The sequence below is a fragment of the Lissotriton vulgaris genome, chromosome 6 (assembly GCF_964263255.1).
Source record: "Lissotriton vulgaris chromosome 6, aLisVul1.2, whole genome shotgun sequence".
Taxonomy (NCBI): Eukaryota; Metazoa; Chordata; class Amphibia; order Caudata; family Salamandridae; genus Lissotriton; species Lissotriton vulgaris.
In genome coordinates this window covers 1567197760-1567220876 of record NC_141694.1, presented here as the reverse complement: position 1 = coordinate 1567220876, position 23117 = coordinate 1567197760, and the positions used below count along the sequence as shown (strand labels likewise).

Sequence of the window (23117 nt, the reverse complement as noted above, 5' to 3'; positions counted from 1 at the left end):
ACACTTGCACTAAAGTCTTCCTCCTCCTTGAAGACTGCATTTTTCAATAGCACGTTGCCAATGCTTATCTACATTTCCTGGTACCATTACACCCAAAAAAGACAGCTCATCAGAGAGAGATGATGCCATGTGTATAAAGTGAGATTATTGGGTGTGGAAGAGAGAAGCTAGTCTTGATGTCACCTATGACTGAGCTCCCACAGGGTGCAAACAATCTGATGCACATGGGTAAAGTTGTTACTGGACGGAATCCTTGGCTCGTTCTTGGCAGCTTGGCTCCAATAGAAATATACTCATCAGAGAAAATGTGTGAGTCATATGTGTAATAGGCAGCCAAACAACAATACAGTTGGGGCATTCACAGGAATTTAGGGTATGGCAGGGATAAGCAAAGTTGTTTAGAAGCCAATTACATAGCTACTTATATATTTTTTATTTTTATTTTATGCGATTTTTAGAGCGCGCAAATACCCAGACGGGTGTCTCGGCGCTACCAGTTATCGCAAATAGCTAAACAAAATTTAAAGCATGCTATACAGAGACAGTGTGGAAGTGACGACGACTGAGCACGGAATCATCACCTAGTAAGCCCTATTTCGGAGCATGCAGAAGCTTAGGAATGGGAACTGCATGTGCACGCTTATTATACTAGCTCTGCTTTACTGTTGAAACCTCTGACTGGGAAGGTACAGACACTTGGAGCAGTAGTACAATAAGTGGAATTTATTTTCTTGAAACAACAAAAATGAAAGTATAGTCTAAAGAAACAGGAACCAATAATTATTGATGCAGTTTACACTACGAAGATACAAGTGATATTAGATAATCAAGAATTAATTTTCATTGTTGGTATACTTAGACAGCTACGACAGCCACTAGTTCTAGGCACTGATGTCCCTAGGTTTCTAGACCTCTTTTACATGAGGAACACCTGCTGAGCATGGTTGGGTGAGGGAGGACATCTTGCCAGCAGCAGCTCCTGATACCTAAACGCTTTTAAAATAAATACTTTTCCAGGTTGATAGCCTTTAACTGGAAGACACCAAGATGCTGAAAAAGGCAACAGTTGATATTGCAACAATTCTTCTGACCTGGAATATACAAGGAAGCTTCTAATTATTGTAACAACCTGTTGAACAGGTTAGTTGATGAATACCGATACAATACCAACATTCCCTTATACCTTTTACCAGGTGCCTTTTCAGTGAATTTGTAACGGAGCTTGTTTGCCCCTTGAACATATCTTGACAAGATCACAGGCCTATTCTGATTATAATAGGCTATTGTACAAGATATCCTGAGGCTTTTCCATTCTGAGGACCCACAGCTGCCCATCTGTGTGACAATTCTATTCCCCTTTTATCCAAAATGTGACATTCTACTTAAATACTTTCTAATCGGTGTACCAATTTCACCTCTCAATTTATGCAACAGATATGCAACATTTTGCAAATCAGACATATCAAGACATCAGTCTACCATCCTCATACCGATAAATAAGATGAGGGATACAATAAGATCACAAAAATCCTGAGAATGCTAAGAAAAAAAAAGCTGACATGATGGTAAGGATTGGGAACAGTCTTGCCCTGAACATTGCTCATTCTGTACAGTACACCTCAAACATACATTTACTTCATCCCATTTGAACTCCTATTAGGATATAATCCAAAAATATAGTAGATTAGCACAGTAAGAATAAGAAGGTGAAGAAGATCAAACCATCTCATTGGTTGATTATGTTCTAGGTATTCAGGACTGCTTACATGTTAAACAAGAGAATGAAAGGAAAATCTACAAAAAACAAGAAGAAGCCTATAATCGAGGGGCAAGGTAGAGAGCATTACACGCAGGGAACAAGGTGTTGGCATTACTTCCTAATCCACAGCACATTCTTTTGCCACAATGCCATAGTCCCTATATGGTGATCAAACCTGCAGGAAAGTAACATAAAATATAGCCCAATTTGACAGGAAACCAGAAACACAAATCAATCAAATAGGTTTATTAAAATAAATGGGAAACTTCACCGAAAACATGCATGGTTAGCATCGCCCAAGATATAGACTCTTCCAGTTATGATGATACTGTAAGAATGTCAAGTATTTGGCAAGATCTTGTAGAATGCTATGCTGTCACATCAGCACAAATAGATTTCTACCATTTATTAGAGGGTGACGGAGATATATTCTCCACCACACCAAGACAAAAACCTACATTTTCACTCTTCACATCAAAACAAAAGATGGAACACCCACATAATAATTCATCCATATAGGATCCCAGGAGTTAGGAGAGAAGAACAACAGCAAAGTCTAGAATCTATGGTCAAACTAGATATAATAAAGCCATCCTAGAGGAACTGTCATGTTAGCCTTAAAGCCCACAACATTCATTCAATTGTGTATCTAGTTTCCTCAACTTAATAAGGAGTCTGACTTAGATGCATACTTAATGCATCAAGAGGACAAATTGATTGAACAATCAGGAAAAGCAGTACACATCAGTGTTAGACCTGATATAATTGGCATGGATTTCCCCAGTATTTTTGCCTTTGCCTTCTGTGTTTTTGCTCTGTGTTGGACTACGTTTTTGCTGGTCTAGATGCTTTGGGCACTTGCCACTGCTGTTCAGTGCCAAAGTGTAAGTGCTCCCTGTAAACTGTTGTTATGGATTGGTGATTCCATCCATAGTCAGTCCCTAATACAGTGCACTGTGTGTGCCCAGGGCCTGTAAATCAAATACTGCTAGTGGGCCTGTAGCACTGATTGTGCCATCCACATAAGCAGCCTGTATATGTAACTCAGACCTGCCACTGCGGTGTCTGAGCACAGTTTGATACTGCCATATCGACCTGGCAGCAAGTGCACCCACTTGCCAGGCCCTAACATTCCCTTTTCTTACATGTGAGGTACCCCTGTGGGCAGGGTGCAGTGTATGTGAAAGCTAGAACATGCCCTGATGTGTGTGGCATGTCCTGATAGTGTTATACTGCTATTTTCGTTTTTCACTTTTGAAAGGCTATCTGTCCCATAGGATAGGATGTGGAGTTTGCTTATAACATCTTATAGGCATAAATGCCCATGGGAACAAGAATGGGAAATAAAGTTTGATATGCCTGAAGTAAGAATGTTAAGATGCATCTTTAAGTGAGGGTGAGTTTTACATTCTGGGTTTAAAAATACCACTTTTAGAAAGTAGGTATTTTCTTGCCTAACCATCGAGTGTGCCTCTGCTAGGTTGTGTATTGGCTGTCCGGCTTTGGAGTGACAGGGGCTGGGGATGTGCATTCTGTTCAGCCACATGGGGGGTTGAGGTGTGTCCTGCCTTTCCAGGGAGAGTCAGGCTTGGGCTGAATAGACCTGGGCTGCATTCAGAGTAAGGGAAGGAGATTTCTTTCACACCTGAATGGGCCTGGTCTGCCAAGGACTATGCCGTCTCCACCTCCTGCCAGGAAGCTGCACCAGAGAAGACAGTACTAGTTTTGGCTAGGCAAAGAGCTTCTCTGCCACAGAGAACAAAGGATTTTGTATTATAAAAAGAGGGGCCCAGACCTCAGACTTTTAGATCACTTCTGGGAAACAAGAGGAACCTTTGCCAAGGAGAAGAGCTGGAGAAATGGAGGAGGAACCCTGCCCCTGTGCTGTTTGCTGTGTGGGGTTGGCCTGCAGTGGCGGGTTCTGCCAAGAAAAGGGAAAGGACTTCGGTGTGTGCTGTGTCCCCTGCTTGAGAAAGAACTTCAAGGGCTTGAAGAAGAGCTTGACTCCTGTTCTTAAGTCTCAGGGACACAAAGACTTCACCCCCAGCTCTCCTGAACTTCCTTGCTGGGGATTCTGACCTTCCAAGATGTGCCTGTCGCTGATCTGGGTCTCTGGAGGTTGTTCTGGCTGTTGGGAGCTGGGAAAGCAGCGCAACGACGAGAAGCGTGACACATCCGTACCTGTTTCCGACGCACCGCCGAAGAAACTGAAGCAGCGCCGGCCCGTGGATTGAGAAATCGTCACATGCTGCATCGAGTGCACCGGTCTCCTAAGTCCGAGACCATCGCACCGAATCAGACGCAAGCCATGCTGTGCGGCTGCAAGAATCCATGAATCGTCCTGGAACGTCTCAGCACATCGAGGCACAAGGTCTGTCACGTCGTTGGGGGACGTAGTAAGAAACCAAACCATCACCTCCCCACGCAGTAAGAAACAGACGCATCACCTCTTTTCCGGTAAGGAACCGACGCATCACCTCCCCGGCGCAGCAATTAGGAACTGACGCATCACCTCCCCTGCAGCAAGGAGCTAACGCATCACCTTCCCTGTGTGTAAGGAACTGACGCATCACCTTCCCTGCAACCCTTTTTGTGTCTATGCGCAATGCATCCAAGGTACTTTGAGCGAAAAGTGTTGCACCTGCAATTTGCTTTGAACTGAACTATTTCTACCATTTGAAAGTAATATTTTTATTACTGTAATGTGGATTTTTGTAGTTTTGGTCTTGTTTGGTTAAGATACAGATTACTTATTTTTCTAAACTGGTGTGGTGTCCATGTGCAGTGTTGTCACAGTATTACTGTTGGTTATGTGCAAATGCTTTACACAATGCTTACGAGATAAGCTAGTCTGTTTGTGCTAAGTTACCAAGGGGTGAGCAGGGGTTATTTTAGAAGTGTATCCCCCTTACCCTGAATAGGAAAAAGGGTCCCTACTTGGATAATGCTCCAAACCATTGCCAACTAGAGCACCCCCCGCCCCCACCCCCATTTCTAACAATCAGCACACTGAAAAAAAGGCGCTTGCTGGTTGTACTACACACAAAAAAAACAGATATAAAGCAGCCTTTTATTCTCCTTGAGGACTATTAATTTAAAGAATTGCGATTAGGTGTTGATGGACCTCTGGCAACTTAAGTCGGCGATTCATGAAGATAATATTAGGTCATTATAATACCTATATTTAAATGTATGTGGATGACAAATTCACTTCAGTGTTAGGGGAGAACATGTCAAACAAGCCGTATTGAAGGAACTGAAGAAAGCAGGGTTAACAGCAAACCCTGCCAAGTGTACATTAGAAGCCCACCAAATCAAGTATTTGGGTCATGTCACAGGAAATGGGGTTCTCCATCCTCACAAAGACAAAATAGAGGCATTACAACATTTAAAAATTCCTATTACATAAAAAAGTCATGGCATTTCTGGGGTCTGTAAGCTATTTTCAAAGACTTATTACCAACTTCTCTTTAATGGCTGTTGACAAGTCAGTGCCCCGACCAAGTAATTTGGAGACAAGAAGGGGGCTATTAGGACACTACAGAAGACTCATTTCTCAAAACCTGGTGTACGTTGTCCTGACTTTATTATGTCATTTTTTTTCACACTGATGCGCAAAGAGTTGGATTCTCAGCCGTTTTCTCTCAGAAGAATGTGGTTTGCATCCCATTCTGTTCATAAGTTCCAAATTATCCAAACTTTTTCTTTTAATGTGATACATAAGTCTGGTTTATTGCAAATCAACACAGCTTTTTTTTACTCTCCCTCCTGAAAACCGATCATTTGGCCTTTCAGAGCGTAGAGTTAGAGGGTGACCACCTGTAGTGGTTTGCTCACAGCTTATTGAAACCTTCACCTTAAACTACTACCACTATGCACAGTACTTACCACGTATCACATACATGTAATTTATACTTAAGATACAAGAACTTTGTGGCTCCCCAGAAGAGAAACAGATGAGGCAGGAAGTCATCTAAATGAATATCTGACCTAAACAAGTCTGGGTACGCTAGCTGGCAGAGGAACCTTTTACATCCTGGATGAGTTAAGAACTGAATGCTGTGGACAATTTTGACTTTCACAGGCAGGGCGCTGACACATGAATGGAGGTTAGGAAGCTTACCATCAACACTTACCTCTTTAATTCCTGCAGTCCTGCCACTGCTGAACAGAGACCATCCCCAACACCAACAAGATAGGGTGATACTCTCCATGGTTACAAAAGCGAGGAAAAGATACTCTGATTCTTTCCAGATTATCATAATCAAGAGATGATGGGTAGCAGGGACAAGCAATGTGAATGAGCACACATACACACATTAGACAGCAGTTGTTCCTCCAAGAGATCCAATCATAGAACAGAAGGTGGGGGTTGGAATAAGGTACTTCCCTGTCAAATAGCTATATACAGAGAGCCCAGAGAGAGAGCAGCAGTGCAGATCTGAAGAGGCACAAGAGATCCTGACTGCTGCCCTCGTCTCTTCTCAGGCAAGTGAGAAAAAGGGAAAGGGTGGAGAGATAAAGATAGAAAAAAACAGAAGGATAAGAGAGAACAGGTCTGGGGAGCAACAGGAGCTCTTGACAGCTAACATCTTCTCTCCCTTGGGGAGGAGTACCAAGAACCTCTGCCTAGTAGCCAGACCTACTATATGGAGGAAAAAAGACAAAGGGTCATATGTATCAATGTTAGGTTTTGTGATTCTCAAATAGCGAAATTTTGAGAATCGCTATTTGAGAATCGCAAAACGCTATTTATGTAGGATTTGCAATAAATTTTGCGAATCCTACATATGCCTTAATTGCGAATCGCAATTAGGGAATACCTCCCCAAAGGCCCATAGGAATGAATGGAAAGACATTCTCAATTTGCGATTCCCAATTAGAGAATCGCAAATTGAGAATGCGATTTCAAGTGTGCCAGGGTGTCAAAAAGGAAACCCTGTTGCACCCCTGAAATGAGCATGGGTGCACATGTGGCGCTCATACATGCCCTAAGGGTATGTGTGTGCGCCTCATGCCACTTTGAAAAATGCAAAAATTAGCATTTTTGAAAGAAATCGCAAATTACCACCAACCTGTAATCGGTGATAATTTGCAATTCCTTAAGCCATATTCGCACAACTTGGGTGCCTCATACATTCCATTTAAGGAATTGCAATTTGCGATTCCTTAAATGCATTTGCAAAATAAGGAATTGCAAATTTTGCAATTCCTTATTTTATTTTGTGAGGCAGTTTTTTCTATTACATACTAATAAGCCTAATTGCTTTCGCAAACGCCAAAATTCTCCAAATTTTGGCGTTTGCGATCGCAATTTCGAATGATACAGATGGCCCAAAGAGACTGGGAATCGTTATAAAAGGCTTACACATTGAATAAAGAAGTCACAGAAAATATGATTCAATGTCCAGACTTACAATGACTGGTGACATAATAAAAGGGAGTCGTTTTCAGTATCATACTAAAGGTGTCAAGTGAATCATATACAGTTCTCTTTGAGGTTTACCAGGAACTCTTAAGATCAACTCTTAAAATCAACTTGCCAGTGAACACAGTCATATACAAGTTGGTTTTTGGTGGAAGAAAAATGTCTTTAGCAGGACAAACCTTAAGCTGTGCCCGACAAAGAAAAATGGTTGGATAGGCTGACTGGACAGTCCCACTGTATCTTAGAACGTCTTGTCACAAAGCTCATGGAGGCCTCTAATGAATATTTTTCACAAAAAACAAGGGGGTTCCATCATTTCTGTTAGCAGTACTAACTACAAGAAATGTCCTCAGATATTTTTCCTTAGACCCATTTCCTTCAGTTGCGGGGGTTCCTACAATTCTATTTCCAAATCCACAAGAAATAGCTGGTACCACTGGTTATTCCAGGATTTCTCTTTGCACGCTTCAGCCTGAGGAGAGAAGTTCCTCACAGACAAGCAAGCTTTCACAGCAGGACCTTAACTGAGGGTCAGCGACCAGGGGATGTTGTGCCACCATTCTGGGAATAGAATGCTGAAATCAGAAACTCAGAGCTCCATGCACCAAAAATGCAAAATGGTGAATCCTTGCCTAAAATCCCTTACAGCTTCATCCCTGGTCTCCAAATGTAGTTCCTTGAACTTACAAAGAAACCTCCTCCCCAATTAACCGTGACGTAGGCCTCCTGCAAGGCATGGCTTCAATGTTCATTAGTGTTTTCAAATCTCAAGAGGGAAGGGTGCTCCAGACACATTTCAGGCATAGCTGCCACCTTGGCAGGTCCTTGGAAGACTGCTCCCTCTCGTCTTGGGAACTGAGTGGGCAATAATGTAAAGAGTCAGCAGGAGCAGCGGGGTGACCAAGCATTGCAATGCAGCACAGTGAGATATAAACCGGCTTCAAGGAGTGGTATGTCAACTGCAAGAACCTTATTGGTTTGTTCTCAAGCTATGGGTTCTAAAGTGGGTTCCTTTGGATAGTGATAAAGACCTATTAGCACAGACAACACCAACCAAAGTGTTCTGTAGAACCCAAACATTTAATATCCTGAGTTTGTGTTGCTCCAGGACAAGCAATCTTAACATGTAATGTGTGTCAGTATGAATGATATATAGCCTCAATAACGTGGACGCTCATTGTCTTATGTAATATTTCCTGTATATTGATCTAGAAATTGTATGATTTGTGGTATCGGCCTAATATATGTGTGATGCAAAGTACCCCGACACCCTAAACTGGGATGATTTGCATTATAAAAGACATAAAAGAAAATATATTAGTATGCGGTATGTAAATGGTTAGAAGTGCAACTTACTCATTCAGATAGATACATAAGACATACTTGCAGTGCATGTATACCTCTTACATAAATTGTTGTGAAAGTCAAACACCTCACTCCAAATCATAGTCTGTCTCTTAAACACTTCTAAAGTGACAAGGTGAGTGTCTTTGTTTACCTTCGTGACATTAGCATCAAGCTCCACCCAGCTCCCAGCCTGGATACACAAAAGAAGTGTGGGTTGCCACGTTCAAGTCAGGCATGTGTATTGGGCCCAGCTTCCTTCAACCCCGCAGGGTGCTGCTCTAGGAAAGCAAAGCAAGTACAGTCCGGCCCCGCTGACGACGTCCCGGGATAAATTCAGCATATTTCACGGGTCCCGCCAGGATCCAGCTCAATAATAGCTGCTGGGTCCCCCTCATTTGCTGTACTGATTTCAACATCTTCTCTGTGCTTTTCAGTGGATGCATTGAAATACTGCTATTTACGAAAGGCACTGACTGAATAGGTGGCAATCGAGAAATATCCTAGAAATATCCAAAATAAGTGTAATAGAAACCTTCCCTGACGCTACTTTTCTAAAGAGTGAAGAATGAATCTTGCTTTGAAAGAACTGAAGCTATATATTACAAAACAATTCTAAACAATCCAAAACTTTAAGACTCACAACAAACGGAAAGAAATGTTCCCAGACTCATTATAACCACTAATGGGTCTTCCTGCTGCTTTAACAGCTGGTGACGCTTCTATTATTACAAGAACCGTAACACTGCGCATTCAGAACGCGGTAACGCTGGATGGGCTTATGAAATCTAATTTGATGGAATGAGTGCAACCAGACAAAAACTCTGTTTATTAATGCAAATCCAACACAATACTTGTACTCCGTTGATAAATAAGTTCATTACCTACTTTGATTTATGAATAAATAAATACTCACACTTTGTCCTTGCTAAAGTCCGCATTCATTACAGGAAAAGCACAACTCGCCCAGAGCTCCAGCAGCAGATGCCTTGTCAGCAGCAGGTTGGCCTGACCTTCTTCTTTCTGCCTCCCTAGCCTACATCTGCTAAAGGGCAACTTCCGGGCACGAGAGAGCAGTTCAGGAGCCATGACATTCAATGCTTCGTGATACAGCGTCCATCTGACATTCATCGCTGACGCCCAGGTCTGCTCGTCTGAGGCGCTTTTCTATTGACAGCAATATCATCGGATCTCTGGACGAAATACTACTACTTGTGCAATCAAGGACAAAAAAGGTTGAGCAAAAATATGCCTCACTGCCTGCTATCGTTAGAAAGAACCATGTCATGTAAAAGAAATTATGTGATCATGGGCATCTGCAGAAATGTTTCCGGGGAGGGGGGGCAACATTTTAACTTCATCACCATCCTCCGACATGATTGAGCACAAGTATTAAATACATTTAAAAAAATTCTAATAAGACAAAGAGCTTAAATAAACAAAGAAACCCATAGGGGGAAGAGAAATCTTGTGAGGCGCCACAGCAGACGACCTGGCAACTACAATAAAACAGAGGGAAAAACTAAAAATGGCCGGAAAAAAAACAAAAAAACATTCCAAATCAGGTTGATGTGGTTCTAGAGCATGGGTACTCACAAACTTTCTCTCGGGGGCCAAATTTACAGTGTGGTGTGTGGCCGAGGGCCGCACCGGTGGGGGCGGATTCAGTGGGGGAGGGGTGTTGTGCTAGAGCAACAAAAAAAACCTATGACCATGAGGTTGAACACAAGCCCCTGCAGCGGAAGCCTTCGTCAACTGAGCCACCAGACTTGGCTTATACACATCTTTCTTTCTTTCTCTCTGTCTCACTCCCTCTCTCTCTGTCTCCATCCCTCTCTCCCTCCCTTCTCTCCCTCTCCCTCTGTCTCACTCACTCTGTCTGTCTATCTCTCTCCCTCCCTCTCTCTATGTCTGCCTCCCTCTCACTCCCTGTGTCCCTCCCTCTGTCCGTCTCCCTACCTCTGTCGCCCTCCTCCCGCTCTCTGTCTCCCTTTGTCTCACTCACTGTCTGTCTATCTCTCTCCCTCCCTCTCTCTGTCTCCCTCCCTCTCACTCCCTGTCTTCCTCCCTCTCCCTTCCTCTCTGTCCCTCTGTCTCCCTCCCTCTGTCTGTCTCCCTCCCTCTGTCTGTCTTCCTTCCTCTGTCTCCCTCTGTCTCCCCGGCCCTCTGTCTGTCTCCCGCCCTCTGTCTGTCGCCCTCTGTCTGTCTCCCTCTGTCTATCTGTCTCCCTCTGTCTATCTGTCTCCCTGTCTGTCTGTCTCCCTCTGTCTGTCTGTCTCTCTCTCTGTCTCCCTCTCTCTCTGTCTCCCTTTCTCTCGGTCTCCCTCTCTCTCTGTCTCCTTCCCTCTGTCTTCCTCCCTCTCTCCCTCTGCCTCCCTCCCTCCCTCCGTCTCCCTCCCCCTCTCTGTCTGTCTCCCTCTGTCCGTCGCCCTCTGTCTGTCTCCATCCCTCTGTCTCCATCCCTCTGTCTCCCTCCCTCTCCCTCTCTCCCTCTACCTCCCTCTCTCTCTCTCTTTCAGTCTCCCTCCCTCTGCCTCCCTCTCTCTCCCTCCGTCTCCCTCCCTCTCTCTCTCTCTCTGTCTCCCTCTCTGTCTCCTTGTCTGCCTTAGTCTCTGCCTCTATCTGTCTGTCCCTGCCTCTGTCTGTCTGTCTGTCCCTGTCTCTATCTGTCCCTGTTTCCCTCCCTCTGTCTCCCTCTCTGTCTCTCGGTCTGCCTCTGCCTGTCTTCCCCTGTCCCTGCCTCCATCTGTCTGTCTCTGTCTCCCTCCCTCTCTCTGTCTCCCTCCCTCTCTGTCTCCCTCTCTCTCTCTCTCCCTCTATCTATCTCTCTCCCTCTGTCTCACTCATCCTGTCCGTCTCCTTCTCTCTCTCTCGGTCTTCCTCTCTCTGTCTCCCTACCTCTCTCTACCTCGGTCTCCCTCTCCGTCCCTCTGACTCCCTCCCTCTGTCTCCCTCCCTCTCTGTCTCCCTCTCCCTCCGTCTGTCTCCCTATCATACTCTATCCCATTATCCATTTCTTTCGTTATCCATCCCTCTTTTCCTCTCTCTCTTCCCGTTGTTACCCTGATTGTCCCATTTCAATTGCCCCTGCGCTATTTCCCTCCCTCTCTCTTAGTCTATAATGTACCCCTCTTTCTCACTTGTCTCCCATATACACTCTATACTTCGTTCTATTTCTACCTCCTATGTCCTTAGTCCCCACTCTCTAAATTCCTATTGCTTCCTTGAGATTTACGTCAGTTATTTTTTCTTGTATTGAAAATTCGCCTGTTCTTCAGTTATGTCTTCTTATGCCAACTACCTGCTTCATCAAACCTTGTCATTTGCAGAAGACCCTACTCTGTAGACATTAAATAGATTCCTGTCCCTGTGAGTGCTTTCAGTTCTGCATGCTTCTAAAGGTTAGGAAAGTTGAAAGACATTGTTCAACCTTTAGTCAGCATTAGATCAAAAGAAAGTTTATTGTTGAGTGGTTAAGGAAAATCCACCGATTTCTGGAGTTGTTAGATCCTATGGAGACTCCACATGTGGCATTTCTTTTACCAAACTATCCTTTTCTTGAAGTGATAGTGTCATATTTCTTGGGTTCTACTCCTGATTTGGCACTCAAAGTATCACTAACCTCTAAATCAAGCTGTAGGCTGCTAAAAGTTAGAACTAAGAAGTGTGTGTGAGGCCTTGATTCATCAATTCCTTATTTGTACTGACTAGCGAACTTCTAATAATCCTCTTCTGCATCCATCCTTTGTGTTGTCATTCACTATTCTTTTTACTCCCCTTGCCATCGCCCTTCTCCACTTTTGTTTCCTACCCTATCTTTACCAATCTCTTGCTCTAACCTTCTCTCCACTTAGTCTGTTCTCACTTCAACTTTTACTTGGCTGTTTCCCTCTACCATTTCCCCCTCTGCCACTCTCTCATTGTGCTTATCTATCATTATTTCCCTGCCTTCTCTCCTCTTTTCCTATCTTCTCTCGTCAATCATTTTTCCCTCTTTCCTCTCCCCCTCTCCGTTTGTCTCTACTCCCCACTCCATCTCTTATTTTTCCTTTTGGCTCTGTCTCTCTCTTTATCTCTCCTCTGCTCTTACGTCACCCTTTGTCTCAACATGGAGGGTAAATTAAATTTTTCCCTACAACATTGTCAAAATCGAATTTTCATTTTTTTCTCCATTTTTTGTCATATTGTTCTTTAAATGTAGTTATTTCAGTCCTCAGTGTTTTGTTCCGGAGTTTTTTCACTCTTAGCTGTATACAGCACTCCCCCCATTGCACAAACGGATGGAATTTCATTTAAACTTTCAATTTCAATCCAGTCTGTCATTTCACAGTTTTTAAACTAAGAATGTTGGCACTAGCCCCGATCCCCAAACGCCCCCACCCGTGCCCCGTAGCTTTTTATCCGATCGTTGTGGCCTGCTGTGAGGGGCTAAAGCTCATGTCCCCTGCCTAAGACTTGCTAAGTGTGCTGCTCGAAGGCATCAGCAGCTCCCCAAGGACTCATCGTCATCTCCTGAGGCCTGGGATGGGGGGAGATGTGCCATGCTGTGCCTCCTCTGCCGGCCCATTGTCATTCTGCCCATGACAATGGGAACGGCTGACTCTGTGACCTGCTGAGTCACACTCGGGCTGTAGCAGCCTTTCAGGTGTTGCCCCAGCAGGAAAGTCAGCCCAGGTATGTGAGCTCATCCTCTAGAATCGGGCCAGTATCCATGGGGGGGCAAGCGCCCCACCGTGCCCCCTCTGCGGACGCCCATGTGTGATGCGACCAGTGGTCAAAGTGGGGGAAAGATGTCGGGGAACTGTGGGTGGAGGTCAGGGGGCGGGACCAACCCGAGGATTAGCTCAGTGGGCTGAGTCAGAGGTGTGGCCAGAAAGAGCAAATCATTCAAATTTTTTGTGTTTGTTTGGCATTTCACTACCCAGCTGCAGCTTATTACGTTATTTAATTCAGCCAATGGGTACACGTTTATTTTAGGTTTAACATGAGTTACTGACATTAAAATACTTTCACAAAGTGGGATTTGTTTTCAATCACAGAATGTTCCAAATACGATTAAAGTAGAATCGCAAGCCATTTGTCTCCGAGCCATGGAATTTCTGTCATCAGCACTTCTCCCTTTTTCCACAAGTGCAGTTCAAACATGAATGGCAAAATATCCTAGTTTGAAAATGTTTTCTATACAATTATGGCTCTGCAATATTTGCCAGATAATGCATCACCAGCTGCATAATTTGATGATTTTAACTAATAAATTGTTTGTAGCTCAATCGGATCAAAAGTTACAAACAAACGTGACTTGTGTTTCTGCGAAGTGGACAGCCCTTCGCAAAGGTGGACTGGTCACACTTCTCACTGCTGCATTTGTGTGTTGCACTGCTGTTAGCATGTGTAAAAGAAAATATACATTATTACGTTGCAGCCTTTTTTTGCTGCATACTTTAGTCAACACTGCAGAATAATTTTGTCCTCCATTGCTACATAATTTCAGTGGTCCCAAAGCAGGCAGCACATGCTTAAAGTGCTTGTGCATGAAGCAGAAAGACCATGATGTTTGTAAACTAAGTTTGGTGTGCGTGCAAATCCTGCATCGCCGACCACTGGTGAGTTGCACCTGCTACTGCTAAAACAAGGCCAATAGAGGTACCAATGGCTGCAGCAGACTGGTCTCAAGGGCAAGGCCGGATTTAGCGCTGGTGGAAGCTATGTGCCACAATGTTTGTTGGTGCCCCCAATGACTCCCTCTTCAATGGATTCCCTCATTACCACCCTTCAACAGTGCCCCTCGAGTCTCCATAACCACTTTCTCGCTCAGATGCATTTGATTTGATTTATAGCGCCACTGAAACCAGTGTAGGGTTTCAGAGCACTTTACATCACACACATTACATAGAGACAATCAATCGTATATGTGTAAATAACTCTCTAGGAAATACATGAGGAAAAGTACTACATGGTGTAGGAGTCACATGACACTATACTAGTAAGCAGTATAGTTTAATAGTGATTGGTCTGGAGAAACACAAACTCTGAATTTAGAACGTAATACCATGGTTGGGGGTTCTCTTTAATAATCAGAATTGATTTTATCCATGTGAACACCCTTTGCAACATTAGGATAATCAAACACTAGGGGGAAAATATAACTCTCTAATTTATACCTGGCAGTTTGATTGCAGCTCTTAGATGACAGTTAATAACTCACTGTTCTATGTGATCACGGGGGCAATGAAGGGGAGACAGACAAAAGCAGTCACGGACACCAAGAGAGTGCAATACAATGGAATGACAAATGACAAACAAACCTAAGGCCTACCACTGGCCACCAGGGATGAGGCGCAGGTGGTAGCCTGCGGGTAGTGGAGGGCTTGAACTTCCTCAGCAGCGGCTGCCTGAGGCAGGGGACACACAGGCGGTGCTGTGCGGCGGGGGAGCGACCTACCTGGTGGCGTCAAGGGTCGCTTTGAAGGGAGTTGTGAAAAGGTTTTAAAAAGTTGCCATAAAAGTAGTGAGCTAGTTGTACCTCTGGGGAAATGAAGGGGCTGCCCCTCCGCAATGGGGGAGGAGTGTAGCCCCACTGTCTCCGAGCCAGCAGCAAAAAACCAAAAAACAAAATATTTCAATATTGTTTATTTTGAAGCCGCTGGCTTAGCCAGCGTGTACAGTGAGGGGCGGGCCGGGGCCTAGGAGGGGGATGAGGAGTGCTAGGTGCACTTCCTAAGTACTCATGTGTGTTTGGCCGGCCATCTCAGGCTGACCACAACACACATGCACACTTAGGTTTCTCTAATCGCTGTATTGAACAGCTGGGTTAGAGAAACCCCACAGACTCCCTGACCTGAGTGGAGCGTCTTTCCAGCCCGCGCAGGCCAATCCCTGTGCCCCAGAGTCCCAGCACCGAGGCGCAACGCTGGAGGCGTCCGGCAGCATGTAAGCATAACTTTTTATTGTATTTTTTATTATAATTGTAAACACTCCCTCGTGCCCCCGCATTCCCTCCCACACAGAGGAAGAATGGGTCTGGAGTTTAGTATGTAATGGATGGGAATATCCATACTCTTACAGCCTCAAGCAGCTCACTTTAGATATCAAAAGCCATGGAGACCAGGACTGAGCCCCGGGGGTACTCCACCAGACCTGGAGGTGGCATAGAACGTGGAAGATCCCAATTGGGCAAGGTGTGTTTGAACAGGCAGGCAGAAAGGAAACCATGTCAGGACCTTCTCCCCAGACAAATGCGGGCCAGTAAACTAGACAAAAGTGCCCCATGGTCTACTGAGCCAGAAGTTACTACGAGATGAAAACAACAAGTAAACAGGCACCACTGGAGGGTTCTTTGTCCAGAGAAACACAATACAGTTTGGTAGGGGCACAAATGGTAATGGGAAGAAAAGTATGGGGGCTCTTCAGATTCTTTAGCTCTGCAAATGGTAGCTACTTTTCAGGAACTCGCCTTTTTCCATCATGTGAGCTATATTAAGTTTACTCAGCTTACCTTTCAGCCGCTCGTTGTGATACATTCAATGAATGTGCCTCACGCCAATGCAACTGCCTACAAAGTATCCCAGGGCCTCTGGTCTAGATTGGCAATTTATTAGACAGGGAATAAAGAAGAAATTCAAAGGGAAAGGGTCTAATGTGGCAATTCGTGGATGTAGTCTAATGTCAATTCACAGGAAAAGTGTGTCCAGGTGCAATTCCCAGGATTTGGGTATAAAGTGGCAATTCCCAAGATTTGGGTGTAAAGTGGCAACTAACATTAAAAGGGTTTAAATAGCAACTCTTAAGAAAAGGGTTTAGGTAAAATTCATAGGAACAGGGCTTAAATGCCAATGTGTAAAGAGTTTACAATGAATTCATAGGAAACAGTGTAAAATCATGGTCAATTCTTGGGAATAGAGAGTAATGTTCCAGTTCAAGGGAATAGGGCTTTCAAGTAACAATTAGTTTAAAAGTGGAAAAAGTAAAGTTGGAGAAATTGAGAAAAAAAAATCATCACAAAGCCTAAAGCTAAAGTGGTCTGCTCGGGAAGTAGTATGTTTATTGTTTTATGTTTCTCATACAAGCAGTGCTTTAAGTGGGCGGGTACTCACAAGTACTGTACTTCTCTGAACACGAGCAATACGTTTAAATGGAGAGTCGCTGCACTTCTTGGTATCAACCAGGTACTGTGTGATAGTATCTGCACTTTTCGTTTTCCATTCTAAACACTGCAAACGACCCATTCTCCTGCAAAAATGATCGAAAGGCTCAAACATTGTTGAGCACGCATAAGCATGTGAGGCAGCTGGCAAACTGTATTTCTTCATGAATGGATCTTCATGATCTGCAGTCACAGAATGAATGAGAATAGTGATGGTCACTGGTTTCACTCAAATCAGGTAAGGGTGTCATGCACAGAGCACAACCTCAAAAAGGCAATGGAAATGACTCTGGTCCCCGTTCCATTCCATCGTTTTGAGCTCTTCCATTACAATACAGACAGGGACCAACCATGTGGAAATTAGCCTAGTTTCCGGTTCAAAGGGGACAACTCACCTGCAAGTGCAAAAGGCATCTTTACCCACGCACAGATTTACATTTTGTCGTGTGCTCCTTGAGCGTAGCAGCCATGGTCTCATGCATCACACAAATCAGACCCTTCAGGATTTTGCGATTTTGCGGTTTGCCGAAAAATCAGCACTTTTGTAAAAATGCCGCGATTTTTACAAAAGTGCCTGCGAAATCAGATGCTGTATGAAAGTGGCGTGAGCAGGTATTATCTTCAACATATAATTCATGTACATGGTCAAAGCGTGTGGTGCATTCATCTTTGATGCTGTGGTGACTTTTGAAACACACATTGGTCCTAATACACAAGAACTATATTTGACACTAAGTTGACCTACAGGTCGGTTAGCCCATTTACAATGCGGAAATAATTGAGGGGTGCTGTATTAAGATAGGATGCTGCAAATTCTATTTTCGCAGGCCATCCTACTAGGACACCCGGTTCCACTGCACCTGCTGCAGTTTTGATAGCTACGCCCGTGTCCCCAGTAAGATGCCCTGAAGAAAGTGGAAACGTCAATCAGTAAAGTTGAATTAAACACAATGTTAGCTTTTTTATACTCCTCTGTATTGTGATGTGGCCAGTTTTGAAGTAACCGTAGGATGAATCTCAGTTCCCATTAAACTAAGGGTCTTATTTAAAGTTTAGCAGATAATGTATTCAGCCAATATGTTACATCAGTCCTGTCACCTGTAAGTAGTGAGAATATTGCACTTTTACAATACATCCACCATATTATTGATGGAGTACCCAGTCCACTGCGCTCTAAATAACGCCCAGAATGTGAAAACCTGTGCTTCGAGGCCCAGGGGTAGGGCATCTCCTTCTCACTAGCTGCTTCAATCCACAGAGAGTAGCTCTAGAGAGCACCAGTGGCCTCACAATCAAGGGCTACACCTCAGCACTGGTGGTGCAGGCTGCTAGTTGTGTCCCTCAGGTGTTGGAGTCAAACTCCACGCAGGGGGAAGTATTCAAAGAAGCGCCCTTAGCTGCCCCACCAATCAAAGATTGCGGCGTTTGTGCTTGTATTGCTCATGTGCTGAAAGACCACATGACTCTCTGCACGTTTGAAAGCGCAGACAGCACTACTTGCACATGGCTGCCTGTTGCCATCATAGGTGACAAAAGAATCCACACTGCATGGTTGTGGCCCTTTCTGAGAAGAGGTCACTAAATGTATCTGAGGGGTGGACAGATTTGTACTAAAAGAAAGTCGAATTAATACGCAGAGTGATGGAAATGTGAAAATATGCTATTTATGAGGGCTGTGCTTGATTGATTTTATGGTAAAAGTGGTGGTAAATATTGTAAAGAGCGTTGTCATATAAACATAGGACTATTATTGCTTGTTATAAACAGCAGTATGAATAGTCATCCTTTCAAGACCCCCGGAAATAGGCCAGGGTCTCAGAAAACAAGATAGTGAAAGAGAGAGAGGTAAAGGAAAGATAAATGATAGTTGAAACAAAGTGAGGCTCAGTCTCATGATGTCAAGGTTGATGAAGCCCTTAGGAAATGAGCTAGGGTGAACATTGCCTAACAGTCCTGCCTCCACAGGTATTGTGGACATGAAGTAGAGCCAGCCCCCGACTATACTTGTATTTTTGTTTGAGTGTTCAGTTCTGGAGGGGTACCACCTCTTCAGAAGTGTGCATGTTTGTACAATACATTTTCCAGAGCCTTCTTCGGCTTTTTGTCTTTGTGAAGCATTAAAACATTGAGAATTAACAAGACTTGATCAAATTAAACACACTATGGGGAATAGTTTTGGGGGTGAGCAGGAGTTGATCCGCTTCAGCAAGAACCACTGTGCTATCTGGAAAGAAATTGGGAAACGTTTCCTGGATGGGTCACTTGACAAGAGCACAACAAGGAAAAAGCTGTATGGAAACGCCCTGATGGAGATGGAATCTGTCCTGAAGAAGCTGGCAAGAGAACGGCGCGGTAAGAGCATCCCTCGACAGATCTTCATGGACGCCTTGCTGCAGGGTAACCTGAGCGACAAGCAGGTGCTGGAGAACAGCATGATCTTCTCACTGGCAGGATGTGTTATCTCAGCTAACTTGTGTACATGGGCTTTATATTTCCTCACCACATCGGAGGAAGCTCAGGAGAAGCTTTACAAGGAGATGGTCCAAGTACTAGGCAAGGGCCCCATCACACTAGAGAAAGTTGAGCAGCTCAGGTATTGCTGGCAAGTCCTCTGAGAGACAGTATGGACAGCTAGACTGACACCCATTGCGGCACGGTTTCAGGACCTGGAAGGCAGAGTTGACCAGCATGTCATTCCCAAAGAGACCCTGGTGCTTTATGCTATTGGTCTGGTGCTTCAAGACAGCACAGCCTGGCCCTAAGCCTGCAGATTTGATCCTGATAGGTTTGACAATGAGTCTGCCGGGAAAAACCTTTCTTGCTCGGCTTGATGGGGAGTCAGGAGTGCCCTGAGTTGAGATTTGCATACGTTGTGGCGACAGTGTTGTTGAGTGTGCTGGTGAGAAACCTGCGCTTAAACCCAGTGCCAGGGCAGGTCATCGAGACGCGGTATGAACTAGTGATATCGCCAAAGGAGGAGGCGTGGATCACTGTTTCCAAAAGAGGCTAAGAACAAGCAGCTCGAACCAGCAAGTGCCTACATTTCTAAAAGTGCTGCTTCATGCCAAGTGGGGTGCTGAAGCACTCAGGGCTCTACTTTGAAAAGTCAATGGGGGAAAAAGATGGTGGCCAGCAGTTTGGGTGATGGGCTTTGCCAACTGCAATCACTTCTTCCTGGGTCACAAATAGACAAATGAAATTGACAGAGTACAACTCTAACCCCAATAAATATCAAACTTGAATCCCCGTTTACACTATAAGCAAATGGAGGATTGCATTTCCAAGGGATACCAGCCTTCACCTATGGGCTGCTTCCTCTGTTCCATATCCCAGGTTGCCTATTACAAAGCGGAATACTCCGCTAAAACAGTTTCCATTGATTTAAGGCTGAGACTGAATGAATATGAGTAAAATAAAGTGCTGCAAAAATGACGCTAAATTTCCATATTTGTGCCGCTAAATTTGCTAATCCATGCCGCTATATTCTGGGGGTCTGACAAATGTGCAATTCATCCGGGCGCAAACCGAGAAACCATGTAGGTGTATGCTGTAAAAGCGAAGAGTAGGGGCAAATTGTAGCCGTTTCTTTTCAGAATGCATCAGTTCAAATCATAAATTCAGAGGACAAAAGGATATTTATTGTTCACACTTGTAACAGTGTTGAAAAACTGTTAATGTTGCACAGGCACTGGAGTACTTGTTTGGCCGAAGATAATTTAGGGCATTTTATTCTCAGGGAGTTTGTCTGCATAAATGGAGTCTCCCCACATGCACTTTGAGTGCGTTAACATTGGACGCATACCATGTGTATCTACTCTCACATGGGCGGGGGGGCTACCAAAAACTTCAGTGGGAGGTTGACTCTTCTAGCAATATTCAGAGTGGAGATGCAGGGCTCTAAGAAGGGCTGAAAAGCAACAAAGCCTTGTTAGCAAGTGAATGGTCTTTTAAAGACCTGTGAAGTGCTCGGGTGCGGCTGTGTGTGTGCCCCGGGAAGCTGTCTCAGGGTGGGCGGGGGCAATGGGCATTGCACGCCTTCTCGGCAGGAAACAGAGTCCTTTTCCTTCTCTGCCAGTCCTGCCTTCCAAGATCGGCAAGCCTTATCTATAGGCTTTTGCTATTTCTGTCCCTGGGACGCTCTGGGATGCGTGTTTACCTTAAAAAAGTAGGAGAACGGACTCGGTGGAATGAAAGAAGTAGGGGCACGCCTTGCCCTGCCGATCTCGCCCACTTCTACCACTGGATGCAACATGAATAACTCCCACCTTCAAGATGACATAACAGACTGTAGAGGATATGTGTAAAAGGGTCCCGAAAAACAGACATATCACATACAATTTTGTAGCAGGGTGACCTGGTGAAATTTAGTTAGGGTCACCGGAATTGTGCCCCACAGAGATCTCTGCATAATTCTGGATTTTTCATAATCCACAAGCAGCTGCTCAATTTGTGGATTGCATTAAACAATGTTAAATACTTTTCTCCATTGAACCCATACCGTTCATAAATATAGATATGACTTTATATCCAAATAATGATTTTTTTAAATGGAAAAAGTTCTCAAAAAGAAAGAATTATTAGCAAACTCAATAGGTCTCACCTATGCGAGCTCTATTGGCTTTGTCACTTTTTTTTAGCCGTTGCATAGTGGCGTACATGCTGTACAACATGTCTGAAAGTTAAAAAAAATAAAAAACATTATGACACGCCCAGCGTTAACCGCATCATAGCTCCTTGATTTTATTAACTTTCAGCCAGGTTGCACAGCGACTGCGAACAGTGAGTAGTAAGCAAGCACTGCATTTTCTTTTACTTTTGATTTGTCATTGTTTTGAAAACTTTGTACCCCCATGATGGGGACCCCATTACACACATATGTACAGAATCAGAATTACAACTGGAATACGTGACCTGTGCACTCTGCAGGGAGTGCAAGAATGGGATGGCCATGTATTCTGAACAAATCAAACACAAAGAGATAATAGTCATGGAGTGGTGAAACTTTTCTGACACTCACCTCCAGTCATCATTAAATCTGGTGTAAAGCAAGTCCTGTGCACACGTATATTCGTCATACAGCTCTCAAGTGAGAACCCAATGCATTTAGTTGAAAGTTCAAAAACATGAGGTCGGAATCCAGCGTCGTTGAGTATATGTTTTTTATGGTTCAGTCTCGATCAGTACATACGAGAACAATCAGCCGACACGAGTTTCGTCACACCATGTGAAGGCTGTGACTCTTCAGGGCTGTTGCAATCAAAATTGGAGATGTGACGGCGTGCCAGTACAAGTGTAAATGGGATCTGGAAGCGAGGTTGGAGTAGCAGGACGGTGTACCTGCATACGGTAAAAGGAGTTGATAACTAGAAGCCTCAGAACTGTATGACGTATATACGTGTGCACAGGACTTGCTTTACTATTGTTTGGTTGGGGACCGTTTCCCTATCTTGGCAGAGGCTGTTTTTCTATCTGGGTTTGTTCCCCTGACCTGTTTACACCGTACTAACTCAACCTTCACACTAGCCAATGCACCTGGTACCCGCTGAGCGCCATTTCTTCCTGTCCCCTATTCAAACCCAATCTCTCCTCTGGGTTGAATCCATCATCGTTCTTTAGCTCACTTCACCAACCCAGTTCAGACCGAACCATATGCAAATTAGTCTTGACCCTGTTCCTCAAGAGAAAAGTCAAGCCCAAACTGCCAAGCCAGGTCTTCCCTGGAGAGGAAAAAAGCACCCTAGGACCAGTTTTGGGGTAAAACCCCTTATCAGCCAGGCTAGCGTTAATTCAGCGGCGAAGTGAGAAAGGGACCCACATCTGGCATACTCTGCCAACTTAGGACAAGCAAAGAAAACACAAGGAGATGATGGTCTCCTCCATGCTAACTAGTTACGCGACTCCCAGCTACTATGAATCTGTTTCAATGTGACTATTCAATGCAACGTGTTGTGGACAAGAAGTAGGACTTTATTAGCCTCACTACCATTCGACAGCCTTGAAAAAGTCACTAAATGACGAAACGCGTGTTGGCTGTGCTTCTTCTGGATATCACAACATGAACGAAGGCTGTTTTTTATGTTACTAACTATGCGCTACAACTTTTTGGACAGTACCACTATATTATCACAACTGTGCCAAAATAAACAGAACACTTCTGTTTGTTCAAAGAAAGTCCATACTGTCTGGACATTACACGTATTGGAGAGTGCTTTGGTGTTTTGTATAACTCAGTTTCTAGAATGTATAGCATCACCATGACATGAGGAAAACAAGGTCTGCCAGTTTCAGCTAACGCCTTGCTCTCATCTGTGATTGTTTGTTTCCATGATTCCCTCCAAATACAACATAATGAACAACGAAAATGGACAGTGCCGTCAATACATAAACGTAGGAACACTCCTATTTTATTACTGAATAAATTACCGTTGGTTCATTTAATTAGT

At 44.2% G+C, this 23117-nt stretch overlaps 1 protein-coding gene and 1 pseudogene across 4 annotated transcripts in view; one reads left to right on the top strand and one right to left on the bottom strand.

Moving 5' to 3' along the window:
- ASB3 (ankyrin repeat and SOCS box containing 3) overlaps positions 1–23117 on the bottom strand; it is a 404583-nt gene that overhangs the window by 106884 nt on the left and 274582 nt on the right. The window lies entirely within an intron of this gene.
- Positions 18837–19684, top strand: LOC147709152 (cytochrome P450 20A1 pseudogene; annotated as a pseudogene).